This window comes from Ovis aries, chromosome 12 (assembly GCF_016772045.2).
Source record: "Ovis aries strain OAR_USU_Benz2616 breed Rambouillet chromosome 12, ARS-UI_Ramb_v3.0, whole genome shotgun sequence".
NCBI classification, from domain to species: domain Eukaryota; kingdom Metazoa; phylum Chordata; class Mammalia; order Artiodactyla; family Bovidae; genus Ovis; species Ovis aries.
The window spans coordinates 12859507-12869768 of record NC_056065.1 but is presented as its reverse complement, the minus strand read 5'-3'; the positions used below and the strand labels follow the sequence as shown (position 1 = coordinate 12869768).

Here is a 10262-nt window from a genome sequence, read left to right as displayed (position 1 = left end):
ATTCCAGCTTGTGTTTCTTCCAGTCCAGCATTTCTCATGATGTACTCTGCATAGAAGTTAAATAAGTAGGGTGACAATATACAGCCTTGACATACTCTTTTTCCTATTTGGAACCAGTCTGTTGTTCCATGTCCAGTTCTAACTGTTGCTTCCTGACCTGCATACAGATTTCTCAAGAGGCAGGTCAGGTGGTCTGGTTTTCCCATCTCTCTCAAAATTTTTCCTTTAGGTGATGGGAAAAAAATAAAATTTTTCCTTTTTTTTTTTTGTCTTAAGCTATTGTTTTTTCTTGTCCATTTAACAAACAAGATGCTTATTTTGAAACAGTGAACAAAACTGAACAAAGCATGTATTTTTTTTAGGGAAAAAAAAAAGGAAGGAAGGCTTCAGCAGTTATCTGAATAAATATTTGGAGTACTAATCCTGGATAGAAGATTTGGATGAAGATCATGCAAAGTATCTTTTAAAATTTAAAATTTTTAAAAATTGTTTATTTTCCTCTAAGCAAGAAATGCAGTAGGTGATGAACTTGAATCAGAAAGAAAAGTGATACTTATTCATCTCATGACTAATTGAACAATCCCTTTTATTTTACTTTCATTTAGTAAGCTATCAATATTCCTCAAAGACAGTTTCACACCAAGATTATAAAATGGTCTGCAAATAAACATTCCATGGCCAACTAGAAATGAGGAAAAAACACATAATCTTGCTGCCACAGACACAAAATAATTCACACATTAAATTCTATGTGAATTTCTGATAATAAAAATACATTTAGATAAATTATGAGCTTTTATTTATTTCACATAAAAGCTGAGTGAATCTCTTCCTATTCATCTAGCTTTACAAAATTTATTTATTCAACATAATTTATTTTGAGGCTAATGCGAAAGCTCAGTGAAACAGTTAATGATAAAAAAGCAATGATTCTCTATATTTATTATCACATTTAGAAGAAATGCCACCTATAGCTAAAATACATTAAAATCCTATTAGCTCCTTCATATCTAATCATTGCTTCTAATTTTGCTACATGAAATTTTTTGGACAAAGGAAATGCTTTTTAAGCTATGTTTCTCAATGAAAGTCACTAGTAGTTGGAAATTGTTAGGATTTCATAACTTGAATTTTCATAAATTTTAGTTTTGTTCTCAGGATAGTAGGTTTTGATGTAATCACATACAGAGAGTCACATTTTTCTTTAAAAAAAAAATCTTTTAAAGTATTTCTACTTAACAAAATAAATTTTACTGGAAAGAAATCAATTAGCCAAAACATTATTCTTTGCTCTTTAAAAAATATATTTTTTCATTGAGTGACTCAAATCAAAATATTAAACACTGTGGTGGATATAGAACAGTGATAGTATATACTAGCATTTAAAAAACTTAAATATAGAATAATAAGATTTAAATTAAAGTTTCCAATGATGCATTTAATTTAGCTTTAATAAGATTTTGGCAATTTTAAATAACAGCCAATGAATTCCCAAAATCATATTTTAAGATACAGTGATAGGTATGAATAGGTATTAGTCAAATTCATTAAAAATTCTTAATGATGGTTAAAAAAATAAAAATTTGAGTATTGTAATCAGTGTGATGTAGTACAAAGAACACAGGAATGAGACTAAAGGCGACTGGCTTGCAGCTGATGAGTAGATCAGATGTCATTCTATTTATCTATTCAAATAAATCCCAAAATTCAGAAACAAAAATAAATAACAACACTGACACATTTAAAGACAAATAATGAAAACAGATACTGGTTTCTGCTGACCACGGAACTTTCAAAATTCACTTTCATTCCTGCCAAAATATTCTCTAAACTCCATTCCCTAGCAAACCAGAGAAACTTAAGACTGGGGTCCTCTTTCTTTCCTTGGTCTGGCTGGGCTGTATATGTTTTGTAGCATCAAATGTGTTTCAACTTTTCAAACATGCTCCAACCATGCATATAGGAAAGTAAATTGAATTAGAAATGCTCAATATAATAAATGATTCAGTTAATTTGGTTCCGCTAGAAAATACACTATGTGCTAAATGACAATTTTTACATCCCTATTGAACTGTAAACGTAACAGTTTAATTTTTAGGAAGCCCTATATGACAATAGGAAGCACCAAATTGATTGACTTACTTGGTGTTAAGTGAAAATGAAAGTTGCTCAGTCGTGTTCAACTCTTTGTGACCCCTTGGATTATACAGTCCGTGGAATTCTCCAGGGCAGAATAATGAAGTAGGTAGCCCTTCCCTTCCCCAGGGGATCTTCCCAACCCAGGAATAGAACCCAGGTCTTCCACATTGCAGGCAGATTCTTTGCCAACTGAGCCACCAGGGAAGCCAAAGAATACTGGAGTGAATAGCTATCCCTTCTCCAGGGGATCTTCCTGACCCAGGAGTCGAACTGGAGTCTCCCCTATTGCAGGCGAATTCTTTCCCAACTGAGCTATCGGGGAAGCCAAAAATAGTTTACAGCACCCTATATTCCCAGGCGGTCTCCCATCCAAGTACTAACCAGACCTGACCTTGCTTTACTTTCAAGATCAGACAAGATCGGGTGCATTCAGGGTGGAATGGCAGTAACCTAGAATTGGTAATATGATAAAAATCATGATTCTTACTCCCAACAGACTTACATCTGCATAAAATTCAAAGAACCCATATGCCCTTAGCCCTGCTCATGAACAGTTTACCAAGACACTGATGATGGAATAAGACCATTCTTGGAGATCCAGGCTTACTAAACTTCCTTAAGCTCCTCCAGGAAGAAATGTTTTCCTACCACATGCTTTTTAAGAATTCTCTATTGGGCACATCTCCAGTAGCATATTGGGCACCTAATGACCTGGGGAATTCCTCTTTCAGAATCCTATCATTTTGCCTTTTCATACTGTTCATGGGGTTCTCAAGGCAAGAATACTGAAGTGGTTTGCCATTGCCTTCTCCAGTGGATCACATTCTGTCAGACCTCTCCACCATGACCCGCCCATCTTGGGTGGCCCCACAGGGCATGGCTTAGTTTAATTGAATTAGACCAGTGAAAGTGAAGTCACTCAGTCCTGTCCGACTCTTTGCGACCCCATGAACTGTAGCCTATCAGCCTCCTCAGTTCATGGAATTCTCCAGGCAAGAGTACTGGAGTGGGTTGCCATTTCCTTCTCCACGGGATCTTCCTGACCCAGGGATCGAACCTAGGTCTCCTGCATTGCGGGTAGACATTTTACCATCTGAGTCACCACGGAAGTCTGAAGGGTGTGACCTAAATGAAATCCTTCATGATTATACAGTGGAAGTTAGAAATATATTTCAGGGACTAGATCTGATAGAGCACCTGATGAACTATGGACTGAGGTTTGTGACACTGTACAGGAGACAGAGATCAAGACCATCCCCATGGAAAATAAATGGCAGAAAAAGCAAAATGGCAGTCTGGGGAGGCCTTACAAATAGCTGTGAAAAGAAGAGAAGTGAAAAGCAAAGGAGTAAAGGAAAGATATAAGCATCTGAATGCAGAGTTCCAAAGAATAGCAAGGAGAGATAAGAAAGCCTTCCTCAGTGATCAATGCAAAGAAATAGAGGAAAACAACAGAATGGGAAAGACTAGAGATCTCTTCAAGGAAATGAGAGATACCCAGGGAACATTTCATGCAAAGATGGGCACAATAAAGGAGAGAAATGCTACGGACCTAACAGAAGCGGAAGATATTAAGAAGAGGAGGCAAGAATACACACGAGAACTGTACAAAAAAGAACTTCACGATCAAGATAATCACGATGGTATGATAACTCACCTAGAGCCAGACATCCTGGAATGTGAAGTCAAGTGGGCCTTAGAAAGCATCACTATGAACAAAGCTAGTGGAAGTGATGCAATTCCCATTGAGCTATTTCAAATTCTGAGAGATGATGCTGTGAAACCGCTGCACTCAATATGCCAGCAAATTTGGAAAACTCAGCAGTGGCCACAGGACTAGAAAAGGTCAGTTTTCATTCCAATCCTAAAGAAAGGAAATGCCAAAAATGCTAAAACTACAGCGCAATTGCACTCATCTTACATGCTAGTAAAGTAATGGTCAAAATTCTCCAAGCCAGGATTCAGCAATACATGTACTGTGAACTTCCAGATGTTCAAGCTGGTTTTAGAAAAGGCAGAGGAACCAGAGATCAAATTGGGAACATCCTCTGGATCATCAAAAAAGCAAGACAGTTCCAGAAATAAATGTCTATTTCTGCTTTATTGACTATGCCAAAGCCTTTGACTGTGCGGATCACAATAAACTATGGAAAATTCTGAAAGAGATGGCAATACCAGACCACCTGACCTGCCTCTTGAGAAACCTATATGCAGGTCAGGAAGCAACTGTTAGACCTGGAAATAAACAACAGACTGGTTCCAAATAGGAAAAGGAGTACGTCAAGGCTGTATATTGTCACCCTGCTTATTTAACTTGTATGCAGAGTACATCATGAGAAATGCTGGGCTGGAAGAAGCACAAGCTGGAATCAAGATTTCTGGGAGAAATATCAATAACCTCAGATATGCAAGTGACACCACGTGTATAGCAGAAAGTGAAGAAAAAGTAAAACGTCTCGATGAAAGTGAAAGAGGAGAGTGAAAAAGTTGGCTTCAAGCTCAACATTCAAAAAAATAAGATCATGGCATCTGGTCCCATCATTTCATGGGAAATAGATGGGGAAACAGTGGAAACAGTGTCAGACTTTATTTTGGGGGGTTCCAAAATCACTGCAGATGGTGACTGCAGCCATGAAATTAAAAGCCGCTTACTCCCTGGAAGAAAAGTTATGACCAACCTAGATAGCATATTGAAAAGCAGAGACATTACTTTGCCAACAAAGATCTGGCTAGTCAAGGCTATGGTTTTTCCAGTGGTCATGTATGGATGTAAAGTTGGACTGTGAAGAAAGCTGAGTGCCGAAGAATTGATGCTTTTGAGCTGTGGTGTTGGAGAAGTCTCTTGAGAGTCCCTTGGACTGCAAGGAGATCCAACCAGTCCATTCTAAAGGAGATCAGCCCTGGGTGTTCTTTGGAAGGAATGATGCTAAAGGTGAAACTCCAGTACTTTGGCCATGTCATATGAAGAGTTAACTCATTGGAAAAGACTCTGATGCTGGGAGGGATTGGGGGCAGGAGGAGAAGGGAATGACAGAGGATGAGATGGCTGGATGACATCACTGACTTGATAGATGTGAGTTTGCGTGAACTCTGGCAGATGGTGATGGACAGGGAGGACTGGTGTGCTGTGATTCATGGGGTTGCAAAGAGTCGGACATGACTGAGCGACTGAACTTAAGGAACTGATTGGGCACATTTTCTTCAACTCTAATTTATGATTCTAAAAGTCCCCAAATAGGCCAATTTCCACTTAAGGTTCCAGGTTGATTATTGCAATTTCCAGAAATCCTAGGAATCTCACACAGTACTAGGCAATCCCTTTGCCTAGAAGTTACTGCTTTACACTTTAATATCCTGCTTTCTGTTCCATGTCTGACTACTGTGTCCTGGATGCTAGGTTGAAGCCATAGAAAGGCTGGAATCTTGAGTTGTGTGTTCATGGTGTTATCAACAACACTTAATTGCTTGCCAAATGAATGAACACATGAATGATCAATGTAATAGACTAAAAAGTCTAGGACTGAAACTAGAAGTACAATGGTGAGTTAGACCAAAATCTATGTAATGCTTTAAGGTAAAAAGTTAAGACTTTTGATAAGGCATATAAAATGTTTTTGTAATTTATTATAATCTTGATACTTTTAAAACTTTTATTAACTTTTGCACACAAAGAGACTCTGGATTACTCACATTTTAAGGTAAGAAAAATCCACCTATTAAAGGGTAATAGGTACCACTGTACTCACGATAATGAAAATTTATGTGCATCGTTTCCTCAGCAGGCCACCAAAAAGTCAAGTGTTTGCCAAAAGTGAGTCATTTATTTTAATAGTCTAGAAGAACTGAAAATCTACCTAAAACAAATGAAAATACACAGATTGTTGGTACACACCCATATATGTGTGTGTGTGTGTGTATGCACACATATATATGGAACTTCCCTGGTGGCTCAGTCATTAAAGAATCTACCTGTAATACAGGAGACCTGGTTTCAATCCCTGAGCCGGGAAGATCCCCTGGAAAAGGGAGTGGCTACCCACTCCACTATCCTTGCCTGGAGAATCCCATGGACAGAGGAACCTGGTGGGCTACAGTGCATGGGGTCACAAAGAGTCAGACATGACTGAGAGATGAAGGACACACACAAATGATGTATATATATATATATATATATGTGTGTGTGTGTATATATTCTGTTGAAATATTAAGTTGTGCCAAATTATAGCTACTATTTAAAAACTAATCCTGAGTGATTGAAGGGTTGATATAGATACTTTCAGCTCTTTATTGAAGTGTACCAACCATTGTTCTAGGGCTTCCCTGATAGCACAGTTGGTAAAGAGTCTACCTGCAATGCAGGAGACCCAGGTTCAATTCCTGACTTGGGAAGATCCCCTGGAGGAGGAAATGACAACTCACTCCAGCATTCTTGCCTGGAGAATCTCCTGACAAGGAAACCTAGCAGGCTACAGTCTATGGGTGCACAAGAGTTGGACATGACCGAGTGACAGCACACACAATCATTGCTCTACACATAATTTTATAATAAAGTGTGCTCTGTTTGATCAATTATTAAAGTGTAGAAATCTACTGATTCTACATGCTGTCCACCACTCTGCATATTGCTAATAAGCTTAACTTTATTTTTGACCACTAAAGACTTGGAAATAACCAAAGCAATATTGAGAAAAAAGAACAAAGCTGGAAGCATCATGCTCCCTGACTTTAGCCTACACTACAATATTCACTTGATTTCTCTGGACATTTAAAAAGATATGGGTTCACTTTGGTTAAACGCTATAAACTCATTTTAATCAGTATCTTAGGGCAGCTGACCTGCTTTCCATCTCTGTTCCTCTATCTCAGTTGTGACTAGCTGAGTTCAATTTGCTATGGAACATTCAGCCTAACATCAGACACTAAAAAAAAAAAATTAAAAAATTCTATAACACAGCTGACTGTGTCCCTTTGTATTAAGATGCTTATGATTTCAAATTTGCTATTTTAAGATACAAATAGTAAACAAGATAGGATATAATTTAATGCAGAGGTGCTTGCAGGAGGGTTGGTTGGTTTTTATTGTTTGGGAAAAAAAAGAGAGAGAGAGATGGATGAGGGGAATAATAGAAAAAAGCTTAAAATATCTATAACACTTTTAGATTATAGATGTCCCCAATTACAGTTATACAGAATCCAATTTAAAACACTTGCTGATGGAGCAGTTGAAGATAACAAGCTTCCTAAAATTTCTTGAAGGATGTGAAATCTGGATACAGATCTCTCATTCCTTACTTTTTTCTATAGTAATATCACAAGCAACAGGTAAAATATTCCTAGCCACTCAGAAGAGATTTCTGTTGTATAACATCAACTTAGAGTTTTATGGAAGGTAAAATTAAATTAAATTTTACAGTATTAAGATCACTAAGTAGAAATATAAAGAAACTATAAAGAAATATAATATCCCATGCCCAGAGGCCTTCTGAAATAAAAGAGTGTATTAAAGAGTGTATTAAAAAGTGTATTAAAAAGACAGATCCTTTCAACATTATATAAGAAAGTAAAGTATTCTATTTTTCTAGGTCCTCAAGGCTAAAATTTAAACATCTGTCATTTATAGAAGGCCCTGCCAAGAAATGCAGAGAAATCAGACAATGACCAAAAGAAAAAAAAAAACAAACCCAAAACTCTGCTTGTTTGCTTTCCTGGGCAACTAGCAAATATACAAAAAATTATTTTTAAGAGGTAATTGTTTAATACCGCTATTCAATAACAATCAAATTAATTTAGCCTATAATATATGCCAGGGATTGTGCATAAACCCTACAGAGTCAGAGACGAACATGACAGTCAAATAATTTGAAAAGAATTGGAAAGAGAGACAAATTTTAAATGTAGTAACAGGAAAAAAAAAAAACCTTTTGGAGAATGAGAAAAATACACACACATGGAATCTAAACTGGCTTGCATGGGAAGAAGGAACAATGAATAAATGCAAACCTCATCTTGAGGGAAAAAATGGTTCCTTTCAGAAACTGAAATAAGGTGAATATGATTGAAACTTCTAGAAAATAGAAAAAAAAAACTAAAATAAAAGTTTCAGAATTACAGAGCAGTTATGTATTATTCACTCAAGTTTGGTGGGGAATTTTGTCTGGTTTTTATGTTAATGACAATTCACTGAAGAGCATTTCAGCAGAGGATCACCACAAGATTTATATCAAATCTTTGGCTCACTGTGATTTGGGATTGGGGTAAAAGAGAATGACCAAAGACCAGCTAGCATGCACTTAGTTTACAGGAATATAGGGAAATCTGGGTAGCATAGAGTGTCAGAAACACTGGTGTAGAATTGATAGGAATTAGGATTTGGATTGACTGGATACAGAGGATGTGTTTGAAAGAGGTTTTCAAGATGACTCACAGCTTTTTGACAAGAGAAATTGGGGGTAATTAGTAATTGTACTGCAGGGGAAGATGAGGATATGATAAAATCTAATTGTCTGATGATCTTTATTCACAAAATAGGTATTACAGATTCCTCCCAAATCATAAGGGTAAGAGATTAACCCCCTTATAAACATAACTATCCAAGAATCAACAAAATAGTATTTGTTTATTATCTGTAGTTACAACTGCAAGATCATTTGCAGTTATAGATTACATACAAGAAAAAAAAAAGTCTACAATTATACCCTTTTTGTCACCAACAAAGACAATTAGCAATTCCTAGGAAACAAAAATAGAAACTTGGTAATAAAGAGTAACCTTTTTATTTTCCTTTGTGTCTAGTCTAGTTTCAGCTGCTCACAGGAGGCTGTGCAGAGGCCTCACATGTAGCCTTTAAGAGTTCCTGGTGCTAAACTGCTGTTTTAGCACCTGTGCTCAGGACTGTGTGCATATGCTGTGTGTGACACTCTATCCAAGATGGCGGCAGTGGCTGTGTGCAGAGACATCCCTCCCAGTGCTCTATATGGGCTAGGAGCAGGACAACTGTGCCAGCCCCAAGAGAACCCCACCCCTCATCCTCGGAGAGATCCCTAGAAGGTAGCCCCACTTACAGACTGTCCAGAGAGCTTGTACTCTAGAGCAGAGCTCACACCAGTCCATTCTCTGATCAAAGAATAAACTTTCCTTTGCTTCTGAATGCAACTTGGTCTTATTCTGTGGCTTCAGACTGAATGACACCCCACAAGAGGCACAGAAGGATCAGTTGATTTTGTTGTTTAGTCACTAAGTCATGTCCAACACTTTTCTGACCCCGTGGACTGTGGCCCACCAGGCTCCTCTGTCCATGGGGTTTCCCAGGCAAGAGTACTGGAGTGGGTTGCCATCTCCTTCTCCACAGAATCCTTTTGAGCCAGGGATGGAACCCATGTCTCCTGTATCAGCAGGTCAATTCTTTACCACTGAGTCTCTTGGGAAGCCAAAAGGATTAGTAACACTTTCTATATCTACAGCCTTTTTCAGTGTAACTTTTGCAGATTTTCTCATCTAAGATGAATTCTTTCCCTCATTTCTCAAATCTAGACTCAGTCTGTGAGCTGGCTTTGACTAACAGAATGAAGGGAAAATATCAACATACAATTCTGTGTCCAGTTGTCAACAGACCTTACTTGCTTCATTCCTTCTCTTCTACTTTCACAACAGGAACAAGTCAAACCAACAAATACCCTCAAATCTGAGAGGGTTCTGCCTGGGCTGGACCAAATGCCATAAATGTATGTTTATGTGGATGGTACATGTGAGTTACCACCTAGGTGACATGGAAACTTATGACAAATCAGTAAGTGTTGCTCTAAAATTTGGTAAATGATACAATCATGTAAATACATTGAGTCTGAACCAGATGAGGGATAAAACTGACCATTTACATTGCATTCTTTATCATTTTGGAGTTAATGCTTATTTTATGATGGTAGTATACACAGATGTTAGCAAGAGTTTGGAGAGAAAATGAAGGTTTGGGGAATGGATAGAGGGCAGAGCCACAGCTTCTAGAATATTCTTCAGAGAACAAACTTCAATCACTAGAGATTTGGGAAGGATTTCCCCAAAGTACTGAGTGCCCTCCAAGCTATCTGTACAACTCTACAATTGCCCCAACTGATGGGATGGAAATG

The 10262-nt window shown here is 37.7% G+C and overlaps 1 pseudogene; it reads right to left on the bottom strand.

Annotated features, from left to right (window-relative positions):
* Window positions 1–2471: 2471 nt before the first annotated feature.
* LOC114117386 (5S ribosomal RNA) lies at window positions 2472–2590 on the bottom strand (annotated as a pseudogene).
* Between the last annotated feature and the right edge of the window lie 7672 nt (window positions 2591–10262).